General features: G+C 51.3%; 1 pseudogene; it reads right to left on the bottom strand.

Moving 5' to 3' along the window:
• Nucleotides 1–249: 249 nt before the first annotated feature.
• LOC124647686 lies at nt 250–21,774 on the bottom strand (annotated as a pseudogene).
• Between the last annotated feature and the right edge of the window lie 1,250 nt (nt 21,775–23,024).

The raw sequence follows: 23,024 nt of genomic DNA on the forward strand, positions 1-23,024 counted from the left end.
CAGCAACAACCTATCCAAGGAGTGCAGCAATATTCCTGATCCAGTTGCAACTCAGTGGCGGTGATTGCAACTAAAACACGACCATCATCAACTTATTTCAAGGACTGCAACAACTATGTAACGTTTTGCATCCCTATTTTATCCAACACCCACTCCCGCTATCATATCACATTGCTATAATATTGAAATATGTGACATCATATCAAATTGCTATAATATTGAAATATGTAACGTTTTGTTCTACTCAATTCACTGCCCTAGTCCTACACGGTGGTATCTTGACGACCTTTGTTGTCGCCGATGTACAGCCGTGTACCGGACAGTGAGACCATCTTGTCCGCGGAGCACATTGCCGGTGTGGATTATCGATTTGGGATAATTCTGTCGGTGTCGGTCCCGATGGTTTTGGTGATGGGGGATTTGCTTCTCCTCGATATCCAACTTCATGTCCACCACCTTTTCCTTGTCTACAATAACTGTGAACACAAATGGACTCTCAATATAGAAGTCTTCCATGCCAAGAATAGGCTCTAGGGCCTTGACCACCTGCTTCATGGTGGGTCTGGATTCTGGGTTTTGAGTGAGACATTTATACGCCACTATTGCCGCCACCTCTGCTCCTTTGCATGAAAAATGACACTCGAGAGTTGGATCCATGATCTTGTATAGCATATCATAATGCTTGAGATATGGCCTGGCCCAGTTCACAAGGTGCTTCTCCCTTGGACGGCGTGCATGGTCCACAGATCGACGCCCCGATAGGAGCTCCAACAAAACTACACCAAAGCTATAAACATCGCTCTTAGCGGTCAAGTGACCCGTCATGATGTACTCTGGTGCTGCGTACCCATGAGTCCCCATAATACGTGTGGTCACGTGAGTCTCTTCGCTTGTGGGTCCATCCTTGGCCAACCCAAAGTCGGATAGCTTGGTGTTATAATCCTGAGATAGCACAAAAGGAAATACGATTAACACATGATTACGACGTGAGATAAGATTATATAAGATATTTTGGAACTAGATATATGTAAACGTCGATATTTTTGGTAGCATAATGCAATTGCGAATGTGTATTAGCTTGACAACGGCGGTGGACATACATCTGGATTAGGTGGACTGTGAGACTAGACCAGAAACAACCAAAAAGTAGTGTATATTCATCATGTTTGGCTTACCGCCTTACCACGTCGAGTAAGATGTTTGAGGCCTTAAAGTCGCGGTAGATCACCGGTGTGTCGGTGTTATGGAGGAAGGGGCAAGGCCCTTGGCTGCACCGAAGGCGATCTTCATCCTTGTCATCCACGGTAGAGAGCCACTAATGATACCTGAAAGATATACATAGAATTATTGGCCAGTTAAGCTTCCTCATCCACGTTGACCTAGACTTGTAAGCATCGTGAAAAAGAAGTTTATCCCTCGCACAAAATAATAGAAACATAAAGCATGAATAATCAGCAACAGAAAACGAAATATTGGATCCTCGGAGTGAGAAAAACTATTCCAGGCTAACTTTTAAAGAGTCGTACTGTACAATCACTAGTGGAAAACAGGGCTTCCGTGGGAGCCTTTTGTCGCGGGCGCGCCTGCACCCGCGACAAATGGCCTGGCCACGTCGCCCCGAAACCATGTGGAGCGCGCGGAGGCTTTTGTCGCGGCCTTTTGTCGCGGGTCGTAATACGGCCCGCGACAAAGGAAGCAGGAGCGACGTGGCCACCCCTTTTGTCGCGGGTCGTGATACGGCCCGCGACAAAATGTCCCCCCTATATATATAGAAGCAGCCAGCCACCCCCCACCTCATTTTTTCCTTGGTGGTGAAGGTGGAGGTGTATGCTAGCTCATTTTTTCTACATGTGCACAAGAGGTGTTTGATGGAATGCTTGTGAGAGGGATGCCACTTGGTTTTATTTGATAAGATTTCTCCTCTTTTTGATCCAAAAAGGTTAGCAACTATTTTCTCGACTATATATATATGCATAGTCCGTACAATACTAATTTTAGCAAGGTGATTGCATCTGATACATATATAATTGTACTTATGATGCGGATGAGTCATCCATGGATGTACGGTAACCGATGTGCTCCCGCTTTCGGAGAGGGCGTGAATTCTTTCCTGCTTGTGGCCGAGGCCAACAAGTCGAAGCAAGGTTTTATGTGCTGTCCATGTCTAAAATGTAAGAACGAGAAGGATTACTCTTGCTCAAGAGATATTAAGAGCCACCTGCTTCGGTTTGGGTTCATGTCCGAGTTATAATGTTTGGACCAAGCACGGAGAAGAAGGGGTTATGATGGAAGACGGCGATGAGGAAGAAGATAATGATGAGAAGTATCGATCTATGTTCTCTGAATGCTTTGATACCGCAATGGACGACAATGAAGAAGAAGGAGGTGAAGAACGGGCATCGGATGATCCTGTTGATGATGATCTTCATCGGGCCATTTCGATGCAAGAAGAGGCGTGACACGGATAAGGAGAGGTTGCGGTTCGACAAGATGTTAGAGGACCACCACAAATTGTTGTACCCGGGTTGTGAAGATGGGCATAGAAAGCTGGGTAGCATATTGGAATTGCTGAAATGGAAGGCGGAGGTTGGTGTGGCTGACTCGGGATTTGAGAAATTGATGATAATATTAAAGAAGGCTTGTTTCCAAGAAATAATGAATTGCCCGTCAGTACATATGAAGCAAAGAAGCTTGTCTGCCCTCTAGGATTAGATGTGCAGAAGCTACATGCATGCATTAATGACTGTATCCTCTACCGCGGTGAGAAGTACGAGAATTTGAATAAATGCCCGATATGTGGTGCATTGCGGTATAAGATCGAGAAAAGATGACCCTGGTGATGTTGAGGGCGAGCCACCCGGGAAGAGGGTTCTGCGAAGGTGATGTGGTATGCTCCAATAATACCACGGTTGAAACGTTTGTTCAGAAACAAAGAGCATGCCAAGTTGTTGCGATGGCACATGGAAGAACGTAAGAAAGACGCGATGTTGAGGCACCCCGCTGATGGTCGGCGAGTGGAGAAACATCGGGAGAGAGTTTCCGGATTTTGCGGGTGAGGCAAGGAACTTATACTTTGGTCTAAGTACGGATGGCATGAATCCTTTTGGGGAGCAGAGCTGCGGTCACATCACACTGGCCCGTGACTCTATGTATCTACAACCTTCCTCCTTGGTTGTGCATGAAGCGGAAGTTCATTATGATGCCGAGTGCTTATCCAAGGCCCAAAGCAACCGGGCAACGACATTGATGTGTACCTAAGGCCATTAGTCGATGAACTTTTGGAGTTGTGGGCCAAACCAGGTGTACGTGTGTGGGATGAGCACACGGAGCAAGAATTTGACCTACGAGCGTTGCTATTCGTAACCATCAATGATTGGCCTGCTCTCAGTAACATTTCAGGAGAGACGAACAAAGGATACAATGCATGCACACACTGTTTAGATGAGACTGAAAGTAAATATTTGGGAAAAAGCAGAAAAGTTGTGTACCCGTTCAATCGTCGTTTCCTTCCGCGCAAGCATCCCTTAAGGAAAAAAGGCAAGCATTTCGATGGCGAGGCAGACCACCGTCCGAAGCCTGTCCCCCGTAGTGGTGCTGATATATTTGATATGGTCAAGGATTTAAATGTTATCTTTGGAAAGGGTCCAGGCAGTCGACCTGTTCCGAAAGACGATGACGGACACGCGCCCATGTGGAAGAAGAAATCTATTTTCTGGGAGCTAGAATGTTGGAAAGTCCTGGAAGTCCGCTCTGCAATCGACGTGATGCACCTGACCAAGAATCTTTGTGTGAATATTCTAGGTTTTACGGGCGTGTATGGAAAGACAAAAGATACAACGAAGCACGGGAGGACCGGGAACTTCATAAAGGACGAAACGGCAATCATCCGGGGCGGTTTGTAGGGCACTGCCGACTATGCTCTTACCAAACAAGAGAAGGAGATCTTTTTTGAAGCCCTATTCGGTATCAAGGTTCCGTCCGGTTTCTCGTCGAATATAAAGGGGATAGTAAATATGAAGGAGAAAAAATTCCAGAACACTGAAGTCCCATGAGCATCACGTGCTTATGACACAATTGCTTCCGATTGCATTGAGGGGACTTCTACCGAGAAAATGTTCGACTAGCCATTGTGAAGATATGTGCATTCATGAACGCAATTTCTCGAGAAGGTAATGGATCCGAAACTTTGTCGGGATTACGGGAAGATGTGGTCCAATGTCTTGTCGGCTTCGAGTTGTTGTTCCCACCATCCTTCTTCAATATTATGACGCACCTCCTCGTTCACCTAGTTGAAGAGATTAGAATTCTCGGTCCTGTATTTCTACACAATATGTTCCCCTTCGAGAGGTTCATGGGAGTCTTAAAGAAATATGTTCATAACCGAGCTAGGCCGGAAGGAAGTATCTCAAAGGGCTACGGAACTGAGGAGGTCATTGAGTTTTGTGTTGACTTTCTTCCTGACCTTAAGCCGATTGGTGTTCCTGAATCTCGGTATGAGGGGAGGCTGGCTGGAAAAGGCACACTAGGAAGGAAAGCAACGGTGTGGAGGGACAAGATTTCTTTCGATCAAGCGCACTACACGGTTCTATACAGTTCCAGCTTGGTGGCTCCGTACATCGAGAAACATAAGAATGTTTTACGAGAAATAAACCCGGGCCAGCCCGAGTCCTTGATTACACGTCAACACATGAATACCTTCGGCGAGTTGGTTGCAAAGACATCTCATTAATGACCCATCTGCGGTGGAGCAGCTGTACTTGTTGGCCAGGTTACCATCTTCAAACATATGTACATTCCAAGGGTACGAGATAAATGGGAATACATTTTACACGATCGACCAAGATAAAAAGAGCACCAACCAAAACAGCGGTGTCCGCTTCGATGCAACGAGACGAGAATGGGCAGACCACCACATATTATGGATACATAGAGGAGATATGGGAACTTGACTATGGTCCCACTTTTAAGGTCCCTTTGTTTCGGTGCAAATGGGTGAAGCTCAGCGCTATACATATTGACGATAAGTACGGTATGATAACGAGTGGATCCCAACAATCTTGCGTGCACAGGACGAGCCTTTTGTCCTAGCCGGCGAGGTGGCTCAAGTTTTCTACGTGAAGGACATGTCTAGCAAATCAAGAAAAAGAAATCAACAAAAGAATACATCAATCGAGGAGCCAAAGCGCCACATAGTTCTTTCGGGGAAAAGAAACATCGTGGGAGTGGATGACAAGACAGACATGTCGGAAGATTATAATAAGTTTAAAGAAATTCCGCCCTTCACGGTGAAAATTGACCCAAGCATCTTGCTAAATGATGAAGATTCTCCATGGCTACGGCGTAGAAGATCACAACACTAGATGGCGATGTAATAATGTATTCTTCATATATAGTTCCCAAGACAATCTCTACATTTATGTAATAATGAAGATTAAACGCGTGCTTGGCTTGTTGATGCTGCTTGGCAAGGCGTATCGATGCTCCTTTTATAGGCACGGCACCGCTTCTACTTTGTCTTATTCCTTCGACGGGCCGTCGTGCGCTACATGCTTTATCTCATCGAGCGGTGCGTCCACCCACGCGTCCTTATCCTGCCGACACCTTTAGTCGCGGTTGCGGCCACCAACCGTGACAAAGGTTACCGACACATCCTTATCCTGCCGACGGCTTTAGTCGCGGTTGCAGCCACCAACCGTGACAAAAGGTTACCGACACATCCTTATTATCCTGCCGAGCATCTTTAGTCGCGGTTGCAGCCACCAACCGTGACAAAAGGCCCTCCTAGATAAGCCTCCCCGAGTCTTTTGTCGCGGTTTGAGCCTCCACCCGGGATGAAAGTTTCGCGCGCCACTTCGTTCCCGCCTATTTTCTTCCCGCATTCCCGCCATTTTTCCACTATATATATGTAGGCTTGGACTCTCATATCACGCAAACCTCATCACTCTCTCCCATGGCTTCCATCGTATGTCTAACACCCCGGGAGGCGGAGGCGCTTTGCGCCTCGAACTACCCCTGCCCGCCCGGCTACCGCGTCCCGACCGGCTGGTTGCTGAGCGTCGGAGGCGTACCGGTCCCTCCTATCCCTGTAGGTGTGCCACGCGAGATGGTCATCACGAACCACTACTATTTCGAGCTCACGCTCGAGCGGCGGAGGAATCCCCGGTGGCATCCCGACTACAGCCCGACTTGGGACAGCTTCTTCATCAATCGGCGTGAGAGGGCGGTTGCCGAGTACGAGGAGGACGGCCCGCCTCCTTCGAACTTCAACGAGGCCGGCCGTCGGATGTGGTGGCGCGGCCGGACTCTCCGGAGCGTCCCGGCCTATCGTGGCCCCCGCCTGCGCTACCCTCAATCCCGGCCCACGCGTGGTCAGCCGCCGAGGTTCGACAACCGCGACCCCGATGCTAGCGACGATGACGTCGGCGACTTTGATGACTACGGTGGCGACGTGTATAGGACTAGGCACGACTATGATTGAATGGCTCCAACATTCGAATCTGGCCATGTATCTTATTTTTCGAGTTGAGCTCCGTACTTTAATTTCGGTTCGGTCGTAATAAATTTCGTGTCAACCACTTTATTGAACAAAAACAACCGACAACGACTTTATAAACTAAATTTAAACTAATAGAACCGACAACGACTTTATTGAAATTACAATAAAATAGATAAATTACTAGTCTAGTCTCTACTCGTCGTCGGAGGTTGTCTCCGTCCAAAGGTCATCCCACCGAGGGTCGTTTTCGGTCCAAGTTGTATTCGAGTTCTCGAGCTCGAAGGCGGCGGCGGCCCGACGGTGGCGCCTGTTGGACCTTCGTTGTGCCCTAAGGTTAGCAAAGAACGCGTCGGGGGACCGCGCCCTCCACCGGCGCATCAGCCGCTCGTCGCGCTCGGCGATGGCGATCCTGCGCTGCACCTGGCGATGCCGGCGACGGTCCTCGTCGGTGACGAGGCACGGCGGTGGCGTGAGGAACTCCGCCTCCTCTAGCGATTCAACATCCGGGAAGTTCATGTCGTGCCCTGGCCGCCGAAAGCGCCACGCCGCCGCGTCGTAAGCGCGCGCCACCTCTTCCGGCGTGTTGTACGTGCCGAGGGTGAGGCGGAAGCCACCGGCGCGTATCTCGGCGGTGAACCTACCGCTCGGACGCACTCGAACGCCACGGAAACCGGACGCCCCTCGACGACATGGAGGCATCCCGGAGATGAATGAGCGGAGGCGGTGGCGGCGTGTGGTTGCGCCCGCACTCGTCGCTCTATATAGCGCACGCGGGGCATGGCACGTGTCGGCGGTGGCTACACGTCGCACGCCGGCGTCGGCGGGGTGCGGCACGTGTCGGCGGTGGCTACACGTCGCACGCCGGCGTCGGCGGGGCGAGGCACGTGTCAGCGGTGGCTACACGTCGCACGCCGGCGTCGGCGGGGCGAGGCACGTGGAAGAGGTGGCGACACGTGGCACGGGGACGCGACACGAGTGGATATGATGCGTTTTATATGATGCGAGATGCAAATAGTTATATGGATGTCATATTCATGTTCATTGGATTTTTCTGATCAATTTTCATATATAAAACTTTTCTTTTTGAGTTACCATTTAAAAGTTATTGAAATAATAGTTTTTATTAAAAAAAACAGAAAAACAAAAAACAGAAAAACAAAAACGGTTGTTTTAACTGCTGCAGGCCTGATCCGCGTCCAACTGCTCCAGGCCGTTGGATTCAAACGGCCGGAGCCGTTGGATGCGCTTCACGCGGATCGGCCGCCTCCCCCTCCCACCCCCTTTTGTCGCGGGTCGAGCCACGGCCCGCGATAAAAGACCCCCCCTGTCGCGGGTGGGGGCTTGACCCGCGACAAAGGGGGTCTTTGTCGCGGGTCGAGCCACGGCCCGCGACAAAAGGGGGGTAGGTATAAATACCTACCGCCGCGGGCGGAGCCCCCACCCGCGACTCCCGGAGGCCAATTCCTTAGCAATTTTGCGCCGCCAGGCTGCCCGATTTCACCGCCGCCCGCCGTCGCCGCCGTCGCCGCCTCGAGCTCCTCCGGCGCCCTCTCCGCCCCGCCGCGCCCGTCCGAGCCGCCGCGCCCGTCCGCGCCGGCTCTGCGTGCCGCGCGCGCCGCCGCCGGTGGACGCCTGCCGCGCGCCCCCGCGCGCCGTGCCGACCCCCGGCGCCGCCCCGCCGTGCCGACCCCGGCGCCGCCCCGCCGCCGCGCCCCTCCGCCGCTGCGCGCGCAGGTAGACCTCCGTGCCAACCGCGCGCCGCCGTCAGCCGGCGCCCCGGCCCTTTTTTTTTTGAGTTAATTATTAGTTAGTGGGTTAATTAGTTAGTTTATTTAGAGAGTGATGTTTTGGCACATGGAAGCATATGCTCCCTTTATTTTGAAATACATGTTAGACACATTTTAAAATGTCAAAAAAATTGAAACAAAAATTTCGCACGTACATCTTCATGTGCTACGCGCTCACAAAGTCGTTTCATGAAAAATCGACATGTCATGTGGCGTGTGTAAAAAAGACAAAATTCAGTGCTGAAACAAAGACTTGTCACAAGATAAATTTTATCTTTTTCGCTTAGACTACAAAAAATATCATTTTTTCGTGAAACTTGACGAATACACATATATTATGGAGATGTACATGTAAAAATTTTTGTCAAAATTTTTTAACACTTGGAAATATGTTTTTATGGTAGAGGGATCATACGCACCCGGGAGCCGAATTGAGTTTCTAGTTTATTTTAGTATTTAGTAAGTTTTTTTGTAAGTATATGTTAAATAGTTAATGGTTATTTTGTAAGTATATGATTAAATAGTAAGTATATGGTTAAATAGTTAATGGTTATTTTAGTATTTAGTAAGTTTTTTTGTAAGTATATGGTTAAATAGTTTTTTTGTAAGTATATGGTTAAATAGTTAATGGTTAAATACTTAGTGATTTTGTATATGGTTAAATAGTTAGTTTATAGTTATTTTGTATATGGATAAATAGTTAGTTATTTTGTATATGGTTAAATAGTTAGTTTATTAGTGATTTTGTATATGGTTAAATAATTATTTTAGTTTATGTAATTAGTTAATGGTTAAATACTTAGTGATTTTGTATATGGTTAAATAGTTAGTTTATAGTTATTTTGTATATAGTTAGTATAGTACCGACGCCGACACCGACGCCGCAACTCCCTCTTTTCTCGCCCTCTCGCGAAAACCATCGACGCCGCAACTCCCCTCTTCTCTCCCTTCTCGCGAACAACCGACGCCGACACCCTCTCTCTCTCTCTCTCTCTCTCTCTCTCTCTCTCTCGCAAACACGCGTCGCCGACACCCTCTCTCCCTCTCTCGCAAACACGCGTCGCCGACACCCTCTCCCTCTCGCAAACACGCGTCGCCGACACCATCTCCCTCTCGCAAACACGCGTCGCCGACACACTCTCCCTCTCGCAAACACGCGTCGCCGACACCCTCTCCCTCTCGCAAACACGCGTCGCCGACACCCTCTCCCTCTCGCAAACACGTGTCGCCGATTAGGGTTAGGGTTTGGTTTGTGTTTGATTAGGGTTAGGGTTTGGTTTGTGTTTGAACATTTACTTATCGATTTAATTCTTTTGCAGAAACAATGGATCAATTCGAACGGGACTTGGAACAGGAAGACATATTCGCGGACATAATCCGCGATGGTACAGAAGCCGACCGAGCCGACTCCGGTGATGGAGAAGACCGCGGCTCCGGTGATGGAGAAGCCGACGGCTCCGGTCATGGAGAACCCGACGGCTCCGGTGACGGAGAAGCCGACGGCTCCGGTGACGGAGAAGCCGACGACGGCTCCGGTGACGAGGTATTAATGGAATTCTATATGTACATATGTATTGAGGCATTAGTATAGAGGCATTAATGCAATTCTATATGTATTCTCTTAGGCCTCCGAAGATAAGATAGAGAAACGAGGCCCGGCAAAGAAGTTGACCAAGAAAGACCACTTCACAATTGAAGCTATATCACCGGAAGGCCAACCGGTGGTACCCGAGAATGTCGGAGTGAAGTTCAAAAATCAGTGCGGAGTTGTGGTTAGAGATCGTGTCCCGATCACTTGTCGAGAGAATGGAACAAGACGAAGAATGTGTCCGAAAATCAGGTTGCCGATAGGTACAAAGACACACTTTTCGGAGACTCGATGGCACATTTCACTTTGCCAGATTTGGGATCGGAGTCTGAGAATGCTAAGCAGCGAGAGCTAGTGAAGAAATGGGCTCTTAAGAAGATGGGGGAACTTTTCCGGGCGTATAAGAACCGGTTATGGAAAAATTATAAGAAAGACAAGAAGCCTCCATTATTCGAGAACTACCTAGCGAAGCAGGAGCATAAGCGGGAAGAATTTGTGAGGTACAAAGAATCGAGAGGAGGTTGTGAACACGTCGGCGAAAAACAAGAAGAATGCAAGCGAGAAGAAATATCACCATCATATGGGGCGAGGGGGCTACGGAAGAGCCATGCCTAAGTGGGATGCACAAGAGGCTGAGATGGAGCTGAACGGGATCACTCCGGAACCCACGCGAGAAGGATGGGACACAAGGGCTCGAAATTGGTTCCTCGCGCATGGGCTGTGAGTATGACATGAAGACGGGGAACATTGTTGAAAGTGACACCGGGGTTAGGGTACCCAGGCAAAAATGGATTGAAGTGACGACAGATATAAAGGCGGGAAAACTAAAGTTTGCTCCCGATAGAGAGAAAGATCTTGCGACGCTTGTCCTCGGTAATCCCGAGAAGGGAGGACGAACAAGAGGCTTCGGCCCTAGTGTTCCGTGGTCGCTTGGGTTTCCGGCCGACGCGGAGACTTATAGAAGCCGAGCGAGAGCTAAACAACGCCAGCTGGAGGTGCAGGAATGACCGGATGGCCGAGTTCCAACGCCGACTTGACCAGCAGCAGCGGGAGCTTCGGCAGCGAGCGGCGGGAGATAAATGAACTAAAAGGACAGCGCCCGCCGAGATAATACCGCTGAAATATCTCAGCGACGAGACAGCAGCGTGGCCGACTCGGAGGCCCCTCCTACACGGATGATGATAGATGCCGGTCCTGGCGACCCCTTGGATGGAATCAAGGAGCAAACACCTTGTGATCTCCATGAGGTGTTCAGGAAGGTTTACTGTTAAGGTGGCGGTCGGCTATGTCTTACCGGCATTTGGACCTGAAGGTGAGCCGGCAACATGGCATGGCAATCCGATTCCAGCTGGCTATGCTCGTGTCGGGGTGGATTCGGTTGTCCCGTCGTGGGAGACATTGGAGCTCGATATCCCTGGAGGTGATGGGGGCTTACACTCGAGAGAGGTCTTGGGAGAAATCATTATGCGGGAAAAGAAGAACATCGAGGCTGCCGGGCTGGGTAGCACCTAGTACCGGTCGTCCCAGCAGGTCACCATCACCTCCTCCAGGTGATCGCAGGCCACCATCACCTCCTCCTACTGATCACATGTCGCCACCATCACCCCGTCGGTACGACGTCGACCACGACATCGGTAGTCCATCTCCATCTCCAGCGCCGCCGCCTCCGCCCACTAAGACTCGGAATGCACCCAGCCGGAAGCGTTTCAAGAGTCCTGTCCCCAAGAAGTCGCCCCTCCCAAAAGTACCAAAGGTTCCTCCCCCGTCCTTACGATCGTACCCCGGAGGAAAATGATGCCATTGTTAAGAAATACAATTATGATTTTTTTCATAAGCCAAAACCTCCGAGCGCGAGCCATACACGAGAGAAGCAAATAGAATATGCTACTAGTTTTCTGAACACACCATCGCGGTATGAGTTACACGAGAAGAAGGATGACTATACACGCACTCTTGCGAAGGTAATTGACCAAAAGAAGGATGAAAAGGCTAAGGAGAAGGACATTGCTGGCACGAGCAAATCATCGGCTAGAAGTGCGAGATGAGAAAAGGTCAAGTTCAACAAGTGCACCCCTCAAGGCCAAGCAAACGACAAAAGGCAAAAAGAGAAAGGAAGTTCCCCTCCTCGGTGCTCAGCCCAAACAATCGATCCCAAGCACTCAAAGTGCTTAATGTTCCCAAGGTGTACCGGGAACATTATGGTGGTATCGATATGGAAGAAGCTGCAAGGCTAGCGGCTGCTTGTTCGGTTACCGTGGAGGAATTGCTGTACGCAGCAGATGCTTGACATACCCACTGCTGATATAGCTCCTAAATTTGTCTACGGGGCCGACTTGGTCAGCGAGAGCAGCTGCATAAGCTGCCAACACATATGCGGAATTTGCATCGGTGGTACCTTGATGCATGCAAGGAGAAAAAAATGTACATCGTGGCGAGTATACCATGGGAATATTACTACCGAAAGGAGGAGATCCATATTGAGATGAATGAACTCCGGCGGTTATTCAATCTAGAAGCCCTCGACAAATCTCTCATGAGTTGCTATTGCTTGTAAGTTGTTAACTACATATAAGTTCATTTTCATTCAGTTCATGTTCGTTTTCATTGCATATATATACTCATTATATCTTATGGGTTCTCTTTTGCAGGCTGAAGATCGGTGAGTGCAAAAGTAATAATATTATCAATGTTGGGTTTGTTGACCCGGATAAAATACATGTTGAAACGGTGAAGCATAAACGCGAAGAAACGGGGGAAACCTACTAAGGTTTTTGGGGCAGCAATATTTCTGTGATTCAATATTGTTTCCTTACAACTACGAGTGAGAGTCTTAATGATCTTTTATGCACATTCAATTTTTCTTACTCGATGTTAAGTGTAATTCCTGACGTATATGCATAACATGTGCAGCTTCCACTTGGATTCTACTAGACATTCAACACGATAAGGGAATAGTTGAAGTAAAAGACCCACGAGTAGAGGCACTGGACGGGTTCCGGGACTTGCGAAGTTGCTCCAAGTGTAATTTCCTTCATCGCCGCGCTTTATCTTTCGTGAGATATCAATTAATTATCCACTCATTCAATCATTCTTTTGCACAGCAGGGCTTGGCAAGCTTTGAAGAATGTTCATAAGGAGATTACCTTTGCAAAGAAGCTAACATTTACTCCTGTACTGTGCCCCCAGCAGCCACAAGGGACGAATCTATGTGGATACTACGTTTGCGAGTCCATTCGCATGTTAACCACTGAGAAGCAGAACAAAAATAAATTCGGCGTAAGCAATAACATTTCACAACTTTATTTATTATCATCAATATTTCGTTATCAAGACTGATATAGTCATACTCATCTCATTTTCGTATATAGGTCGACTTCATGCGGGACGGACTCCAACCAAAGGAACACGCACTAGGAATCGCGGAGGAAGCTGGCGGGACTTTTGGTTAGAGAAGTAATAAACAACAAAGGCTTGTTTAGTCCAAATAGTTGTTCTACCTCCAAATAGACGGTCGTTAGTACCGTTTGTCGATCGTGAGCTCCATGTATATATGTAGGGAACCTACGAATATGTGTAAGGGGAATCGACTTCTGCTTCCAATATTTGTTTGATCGATCTTATATATATATATAATGAATGAATGTGTACAACTTCTAGTAGCGTACAAATATATGCAACTTTTATTTTCGGACGAAAAAATGAAATAACGAGGCGGTCGGTGGCGGGGGGAGGGGTGCTGCACCCCTCAAACCCTAAAGCAGAAGCGTTGTGCGCGCGCCACGTAGAGGGCCTTTTGTCGCGGGTGGTAATACCGCCCGCGACAAAAGGGCCTGTGCCTGCGCGCCGGGCGGCTGCCACGTGGTGGACCTTATGTCGCGGGTCGTAAGTGACCCGGGATAAAAGGCCTCCCTTTTATCGCGCCTTGCTTGTCGCGGCTGGCCGCCCGCGACAAAAGGCCCTAACCACCCGGATCAAAAGGCCTGTTTTCCACTAGTGAATAATGGAGAGCAGAAAGCAGAAGAGGAGCTCACTTTCGAAGAGGTGGCTCTCCAAGCTCCCGGCGGCCATGAACTCATAAACCAGCATCCGGTGCTCGCCCTCGTAGCAGTACCCGATCAGCTTCACCAGGTTATCGTGCCTCAGTTGGAGGTTAGATGTTGTTCACGGTGAGGAGACAGGGCAGGAAAGAGGGGAATGTGTCTCACGCAGCGTCTCGGGCGACGCTCGGGCGACTTGGGGGGCGACACGGGCTCCCCCCCATCCCCGCGCCTCCGGTGGGCGGACGGCCGCCGCCGGGGTCGGCGCTCCGACGTGCTGCACCTCACCAAGCTGTCCGCGTTGGCCGGCAACAGGTACGCCGCCCTTCTGGCCATCTCCGATGGGGATCTCTCCGAAGACGACGAAGACGCAGATCTTCTTCCCCGCCCCTCTCAGATCTCGCTCGGCTGCTTCTTCACGGGACCTGGGCTGAGGGAGCCCTCGTCGCCGGCACGTTGCGCTCCTGTGCGCCCCGGACCTCCGGAGCTCGCGGCGACCCCGACGGGCGGGTGTCCTCCGCCGCCGTCCTTTGCTCCGGACAGCACGGAATTTCCTCCTCTCCCATCTCATGGTGAGCGGGGGAGATCTCTTTCCTACCCGCCTCCGCCACGGGAAATCCGCATCGGGGCGATGTCAGTTCCCTTGGAGGTCAGCCTCTCCGTGCGGTCGACGGCGGCGCCGCCCGGCGGCGGGGATCTAGGGTTTCTGCTGCCCAAGGACGCGGGCGGGCCCGTCCTGGCAGACCGCTCCTCTTTGGGCCGGCCGGGCCTATTGGGCCAAGTGGCAGGTGGGCCTTTGGCTTCGGCGCCTGGATCGCAGCCCAACTCGACTGCCTCGAGTGTGGATGGCTCACACGTGTCCCTAGGGCTGGGATCGACGGCTGAGACTACCTCCGAGGGTAAAGTGTGTAACTGGGACATTTCTACCCCTCCGCCGCCGATATATAAGTGGTTCTGGCTCAGAGTTGGAACCCTAGATCCAGATCTTGGCTTTCCTGCTCCCGGTCGAGACATTCGCAGAAATCGCCGCCACGCCAAATCCCTCCACCACTCCACTGACCCCTCCTCCGGCGAGCTCGTCTGGTCCTTGATCCCCATGGAGCGGGAGCGCAGCTACAGGGGCAAGCGCCCGTTCGAGGCCATCGACGACAACCGCGAGAGATCCAGGGACCGCGATCTCCACCAGCGTCTGGAACGCGAGGAAGAAGAACATCGGCGCCAACAGGCTCAACGCGACCTTGTCAGAGACAGAGAGCGCTCAGGTTACAACCAACACCGCCAATCAGAGCACCCGCAGTACCCTCCCCCGCCGCCTCCTCCTCCCCCAGCTGGACCGCGAGGGCGCGACCAAGTTCGGGGAGGACAGAAGAGACATCATCGAGCGCCTAGAATCCCACAGGGGGCTGGTCCTGCCCAGGCGGCTCCTGGTCTGGCTGCTGGAGGGTCCAACAGCACCAGCCTGGACGCAACCCATATTACCTGCTACAACTGCGGGAACCAAGGACATGTTCAGGCGGAATGTACCGCGGAAGCCTTTTGTGTGAAATGCAAGAAGCTCGGCCACCCAACAGCTATGTGCGCTTCCTTCTCCAAGAGCATGGATCCCTACTGGGCGGGATTCGGAGGAAACCGTAAAGGCTTCGTCTGCTGTGAGGTGCCCGACGAGGAGATGTACCAACCTGCAACCAACGCCGCTCTTATCATTCTTGAGAAAGAGGGCCTCAATGAAGAACAACTGGAAGATGAGCTTAAAGACTTGGTCGATGATAACTGGACATGGCAGGTGTGCAAGCTCAACGGTACAGATTATTCCGTGGTTTTCCCGTCCAAAGAAAGTCTGCGGATGGCGATCCGAGGCGGCGGCATCACCTTACCCATGAGCAAGACCAAGGCCATCGTCACGATCCCCACGGATGACCCGTTGGTGGTGGAGAAGCTGGAAGAGGTGTGGGTCCACCTCATTGGCGTTCCGCCTCCTCTTCGCCGCGCAGATCGCCTACTCCTTAGCACCCGCGAAGTGGGCAGGCCCATCGCGGTGGATGTGGAGTCCCTAGACCACCCCAATGGCCCCATCAAGATGTCTTTCGGATGCCAAGTTCCTGTTCAGCTGCAAGAGCATATCACTCTGTTTGTGAACATGCAAGGATTCCGGATCCGTATTGTTCCCATCTCCAAGGACCCGGCAGTGGAAACAAACACCGATCCACCCTCCCCACCGGCCAAGAACGGAGAAGATGACAAAGAGGAAGATCAATAAGAGACAGATGAAGACAGGTGGGACCAAAGACGCAAGAAACACACCGACAAGGTCAAGAACACCCCTGCTTCCGCTCCGGCAGGGGGAAATGAGGGCTTTGCGAGGAAATCTGTCCCGCAAGTGGCCACAGACGGGTACACCTCCCCCTGCTCACCTTCTGCCTGCCGTTCCAAGGACTCTCAGTCGAAGAAGATCACGCTCCCGGCAACAGCTTTCACTCAGTATGGTTCGAACCTCACGGAGCATGGAGACATATTTCCCACTGTGGCCAATATGATCAAGCAAGTGCTCGTCTCCCCGCCTTCCTCGTCCCCACGTCGTTCAGACTTGGAACAATTACAGCTCTCTACCTCTCTGTCTGAAGAAACGGATGAGGGACAATCCTATCTCACGCCGGGGAAGGCCTTGGCCTTGGGGGTCGAGGACAAAAACGAGATAGGTTGGCACAGCCCGGCTTCGGGGGAATCCACGGCCTCCGCCCTTCGAGCCAGTGAAAGGCGCAGCAAAAGCAACAACGACCGTCCATCTAGGAAGCTCATGCTGGAAACTGCTGGGTCACAACTTTTCGCTGAGGAAGTCGACATCTCCGGGACGGACGTGACGAAGACCTCGCTGCACCAGGCCCCTGCCATCAAGGACTCTTCAGTAACTCCGCATGCTCTTCTGGAAGAATCCCCCATTCCGGCGCTGGGGGCGTCGGTGGCACGTGCGCCCCGAACCAAGATTTCCACCGCTGAAGCTCTGAGGAAGAGCGCAAGGAGTGCGGGGGTGGCGGACGAGCCAGTGCTGGCCAGAGCCATCCGCCACGCCGCTGTCAAAAACGCTCCTTCCTCATCCAACCCAGGTAACGTCGACTCATCCAATTTTACTGCTTTCCAATCCGTTCCTATTGATAAGTTGCTCTCGGTGGCGCACGATAGTTGTGTTATTTTTCCCTCCTCCTCTCTGGGCCCTCCCGAGAAAATTATCTCCTTGATACAAGCTAGGGAGCTTGCTCAAGCTGATCTGGCAGCGGCAAGACACAACGCGGAGGTTGAGGCGGCAAAACTCAGGCGTCGGCCATGGCCGAGCAGGACCCCCAGGTGCCACAAGAAGGGTCTGTGGCACAAACTGGGGAGGGTAACACCATCCTAGATATCAAGGACAAACCAGCCAAAAAGAGAAAGGTGACGAAGAAGCAATACCCTGTGGGACCAAGACCGCTAACCCGCCAAGCACGGGCTCAAGGAAGGGTTTCCAAATGAGATGCCTCTTTTGGAATATCCGGGGGTTCGGTCGTAGGGGGCGACGAACTCTTCTGAAGGATTACCTCCGTGAGCACAAGATTGACATAGTGATTCTCCAGGAAACCATCAAACAGGACTTCACTGACTTGGAACTTCGTAGCCTAGAAGTGGGCGACAAGTTTTTCTGGTGCTGGCTCCCGGCTAATGGGCATTCCGGGGGCATGCTCATGGGCGTCCGAGACAGTAGTTTTGAAGTTGGAGTGGTAGATATGGGTCAATTCTACCTTAGCACCTCCATCCTTAATCGGGCGAACAAGCGCATTGTGACGATCATTGGGATATATGGACCTGCGGATCATGGGCGATCCGGGGTCTTCCTCGAGGAAATATCGGCCAAGGTAGCCAGAACCAATACTCCCCTCCTCATGGGCGGAGACTTTAACCTCATTAGGGCGGCTTGTGACAAGAACAACGATCGTCTGAACTGGAGACTCATAGATCTTTTTAACGAACACATTGCTGCCTGGGCTCTTCGGGAAATTCCGCGCTCCGGGGCTCGGTTCACTTGGACGAACCGCCAACTCAACCCAGTCCGTTCGGTCCTCGACCGTGTTTTCATTTCTCCGTCTTTGGAAGGTTTTTTCCCTCTGTGCTCTCTTTTTGCGGAAACGAGCCTGGGATCTGATCACACCCCGCTCATCTTTGACTCCGGTGAAGGGCTGCCGGAGCGAAGTAATCGCTTCTTCTTCGAATCAGGACGGTTCGAACGCCAGGACTTCCTTCCCATGCTCCACAATGCCTGGCTCAATCTCTCGGCCAAAGTGGGAGGCCGGGATATCATTGACTGGTGGCAGTTCATGTCTGGCAGCCTGCGCCAACATCTCCGAGGTTGGGCTCGCAACTTGGGCATGGCCAGTAAAAGGGAGAAAGAAAACCTGATGACCCAAATCATGCAGCTTGATGTGCAGGCCGATTCCAGTGGGCTGGATGAGGATGATTGGGCTCTTAGATATTACCTAGAAGACCAACTCCTCCAAATCGTGAGTGCGGAGGAAGAATATTGGCGCCAAAGGGGAGGGATCAAATGGGCCCTCCAGGGGGATGCCAACACGGCCTACTTCCATGCGGTGGCCAATGGACGGAGACAAAAGTGCTCGATCTCTTCTCTTAACCTTGGGAACGAAATCACGAACGATCCCAGGAAAATTCAAGCTGCCATTTATGATTTTTACCGTGCCTTGCTCGGATCGGCGGGGAGCCGCTCCTGTAGCCTGTCCCCAAGGACTTGGACGTCAAACGCTCAAGTTTCGATCGAGGACAACAATCAGCTGATGCTGACTTTCTCTGAGGAGGAGTTAGATCTTATCGTCCGGGAGATGAAATCCGACACGGCCCCGGGTCCCGATGGTTTCCCTGTTCTGTTCTTCAAGCGTTTCTGGCCCAATGTTAAACGGGGGGTTCTCCATATTCTCAATGACTTTATGCTGGGACGCATAGACATCTCTCGCCTAAACTTCGCCATCCTCACCCTGATCCCCAAAGTCCCAGGGGCGGACAATGTCTCCCAGTTTCGCCCAATCGTCCTCATTAACGTGATCTTCAAAATCGTTTCTAAGGCGTTTGCGTTTCGTCTAGACCCCATTGCGCAGAAAACCATCAGTCTGAATCAGACGGCTTTCATCAAAGGGAGGAACTTGTTGGAAGGCCCTCTTGCACTCATTGAGATTGTGCATGAGTTGCGCTCTAAGAAATTAGGAGGGGTTCTCCTTAAGATCGACTTCGAGAAGGCTTACGACCGGGTTAACTGGGAGTTCCTGGCCGAAGTGCTTCGGTGCAAAGGCTTTGAAGAAGCCTATATCCACAGAGTGCTTCAATTGGTATCCGGCGGTCAGACTGCCATTTCCATCAACGGTGTGATTGGCCCGTACTTCAGGAACAAAAGAGGGGTGCGCCAAGGGGACCCGTTATCTCCTCTCCTGTTTAACTTCATTGGCGAGGCACTGTCGGGTATCCTCTCTGCCGCGGGGGCGGCAGGCCACCTACAGGGTGTGGTGCCCCATTTGATCCCTGGCGGGATTTCACACCTTCAGTATGCGTATGATACGCTCATCCTTATCCAAAACTCGGAAGAAAACATAGCCAACCTCAAATTTTTGCTTATGTGCTTTGAAGACATGTCCGGCTTGAAAATCAACTATCATAAGAGTGAAGTCATCGTGATGGGCCAACCTTTGGAGGAACAACAAAGAGTCGCGAATAAGCTTAATTGTAAATGCGGCTCTTTCCCTTTCATGTACCTTGGGCTCCCTATCTCGGACAGGAAACTCCGACTGGAACAATGGTTGTTCTTGGTCCGCAAGCTGGCCGGCAGAATTGAACCGTGGCTGAGTAAACTTCTCACCTCTGGGGGAAGACTGATCCTGTCCAACGCGTGTCTTGATAGTATTCCCATTTTTGCCATGGGCCTCTTCCTTCTGCATGATGGGATTCATGCTAGATTCGACTCGCACCGCTCCAAATTCTTCTGGGAAGGAGCGGGCAACAAGCGTAAATACCATATGGTCAATTGGCCTTCGGTATGCCGGCCGAAATCCTCGGGAGGTTTAGGCTTGCTTAACTCAAAAAAGATGAACATTGCCCTGCTGTCCAAGTGGATTTGGAAGCTTTACCAAGACGAGGCTTCTATCTGGGCGACGATTATCAGAGCCAAATATCGCGACGCTGATAACCTGTTTGAGGGCACCGGACACGGGGGCTCGCAATTTTGGAAAAGCCTACACAAAATTAAGCAATTCTTCAAGCTGGGAGCGAAACACGTCATTGGGGATGGACGTCGCACTCTTTTCTGGTCTGACTGGTGGTGCAGTAACCAACCCATCAAAGAGCTGTTCCCTGACCTCTTCAATATCTGCTCTAACCCAAACCTCACGGTGGCTGCGGCCCTAGATGCTGGGGACATCAATATCACCTTCCGACGCTCCCTCAATCTGGAAGGACGGCGACAATGGAGCGATCTGGGGAGGCTCATTGAGCCTTTTTCCCTATCTAGTTGCAAAGACAAAGTCTCATGGCACTTAGAACCTTCGGGCAAGTTCTCTGTGCAATCTTTGTATGCCAAACTCTCTCAAGGGGCTTCTGTTGCCTACCACAAGGACGTCTGGTCAGCCAAAGTATCCCCGAAGATTAAAATTTTCGCTTGGCAGCTCATCCTCGATAGACTACCCTCTAGCAAGCAAATCGCGACGCGCCACGGCCCTGCCTCGGGTAACTGCGCCCTATGTGGCCACATGGAAGATGCGAGTCATATTTTCTTCGCTTGCTCCCTTGCAAAATTTGCTTGGAGCGCCATCCGTGAGATTCTCGACTGTAACTGGAACCCTGGGAACTTCCCACAGTTCCATGCTATTCTCTCCAGCCTTGCGGGAAGGGCCCGTAGGCTGTTGTGGTTTCTCTTTCTCGCCCAATCATGGGCCCTGTGGAACATTCGTAATAAACTCACTATCGAAAAGAAAGTTATTAACCACCCCGCTAATGTGATTTTTAAAACTGCTCTCTTTATACAGCTATGGAGCGGCAAGGCAAAGCCAAGCGACCGGGAGGGCCTCCGGTGGTTGGAGAACAAGCTGAGGGAGCTGTACGCCGCCGTGAGACCAGGACAACCAAGCCAGTGAAGACTTAGTTTCTCTTGCTCCTGGAGTCTGCCCCTGCACCTTCTATTTGTATCGTCTAGATACCCGTGTTTTTTTCTAGTTTATCGTTCCGTTTGGCTAAGCTGTATGCCGCAGCATTGTAAAACTTGTTGAACCTGAGGGCTTTATTAATTTAAAGTCGGGCACGCTGTTGCCTTTTATCTAAAAAAAAATCGTGCCTCAGTTGCCCAAGAAAAAACACCTCAGTCTGCAACCGATCATGTTACTATCACAGTCCGGCAGGTCGGCAGGAAAGCAAAGCATCCAGCTCTCATGACATCGCCGGGAATGAAATGAATTGCACCGCGCGCACTCACCAGCCACTCCCTGTGGCCCTGCGTGTCGCATCCAGGTCGAGGCACTTGACGGCAGCCGCATCGCCGTCGACGGTGCCCTTGTAGACTGGGCCGAAGCCGCCGCGGCCGAGGAACTTAGCTTGGGAGAAGTTCCCCGTCGCCACACGGAGCTCGGCGTAGGTGAAGGCATGCAGGGTCGATCCGGAGAGCGTCAGCGTCCGCGACAGCTCCTCCGGCGACAAGCTCAGGCTCGTGGAAGACATCCTCGGGGAGCTGCTCTTCCGCTGCCGTGCTGGCACGAGCCGCCGCCGTGACGTGCTCAAGTCGTCGTCGTAGTTAGCCACCCCGACGCCGCCGACGACGCAGCGGGAGAAAGGCTTCCAGAACCTCCCAGCCATGGTTACAACTTCGCTTGAATAATTTGAGGAATTGGCTGCAGTGACTGCGCCTTTATATTCGATGACATTGGCGCCAAGCAAGTGGGTGCAACGTGCCCACATTAAGATATGCATGGATGGGCTTTCGACGAGTCTGACGTTCGATCGAACAAATGGATGGGATTTTTCATCAACGACCCTAACGTAGCACAAAACAACGGCTGATTTGATGGATGGGATGGGGCGACAGGGGAAGAGATCCTACTGGTGAAACCCTAGGTTGTTTATGTTTCACATGGTGTTTTTCTGGCAGAAATCCACGGTTTCAAATACTAGCCAGCATCCACTACGGTTTTGCTTTTTCGGTAAAAACAATAGTTACGTAGGCCGTAGGTGAGCTGATGGAGGCAGGCTAGGCTTCTAGCAGTGAATCGTTAAACTGATAACTTCTAGCTATAGTTAGCTAGACTACGTAGGTTAAATTCTGTTTTAGTAGACGTGGTTTTGTGGGATACTACTGCCGTGGATTTGCTCTGGCTTTATTATTATACTATCTCCTGTTCCTTCCTCTCGTTGGCTCCCCAGGGCCGAGGATGGTAGTGTCACGTCGTTACCTGGTTCAAGGTGTCGTGGTTGCATATCTTGCGCCTCCTATCAGATGTTTCACGGGAAACTCTAGATTCCATGCCTAGGGAGGTCTGATGGTGGAGTGGTGATTTATCTACCGCGAGTCGGCGGCAACCAGCGTGTGATGATATATGCGCATAGGGTGGCGGCGTTGTCTAGCATCGTGGCGCCGTCGATGGTAGGCATGGCAAGGCCGATGCCTTCATACTTCCCGAAGATGGGTCGGCGGAACACTGGTAGAAAAATGGTCTTCCGGGAAGCCCCATTAGTCGCCAAAATATAGGAACCGCGACTAATGGGGTCTTTAGTCGCGGTTCGGGTGGCGAACCGCGACTAAAGAGCTGGGCCCAGCGCGCTCGCTGGCCAGCTGGTGGACGGGAGGGGCTTTAGTCGCGGTTGGCCAGGCCAACCGGGACTAAAGGCCCATCCCTATAAAAGGGCCTCAGCTCACAGCACTTAGCCATTTGGTGCCACTTCTCTTCACAAGCTTCACAAGGGGGTGTAGGTTTGCTTTTGGTTCCTCTTATGCACACAAGGCGTTTGATAAAAATGCCCCAAGAGCATGAAACAAACATGATATGAAGTGTTGGAGCCACACTTGAGCTTTCTTATTTATTTTTTCCTCCTCGATCGCGGTTAGCAAC

Source organism: Lolium rigidum, chromosome 1 (genome assembly GCF_022539505.1).
Source record: "Lolium rigidum isolate FL_2022 chromosome 1, APGP_CSIRO_Lrig_0.1, whole genome shotgun sequence".
NCBI lineage: Eukaryota > Viridiplantae > Streptophyta > Magnoliopsida > Poales > Poaceae > Lolium > Lolium rigidum.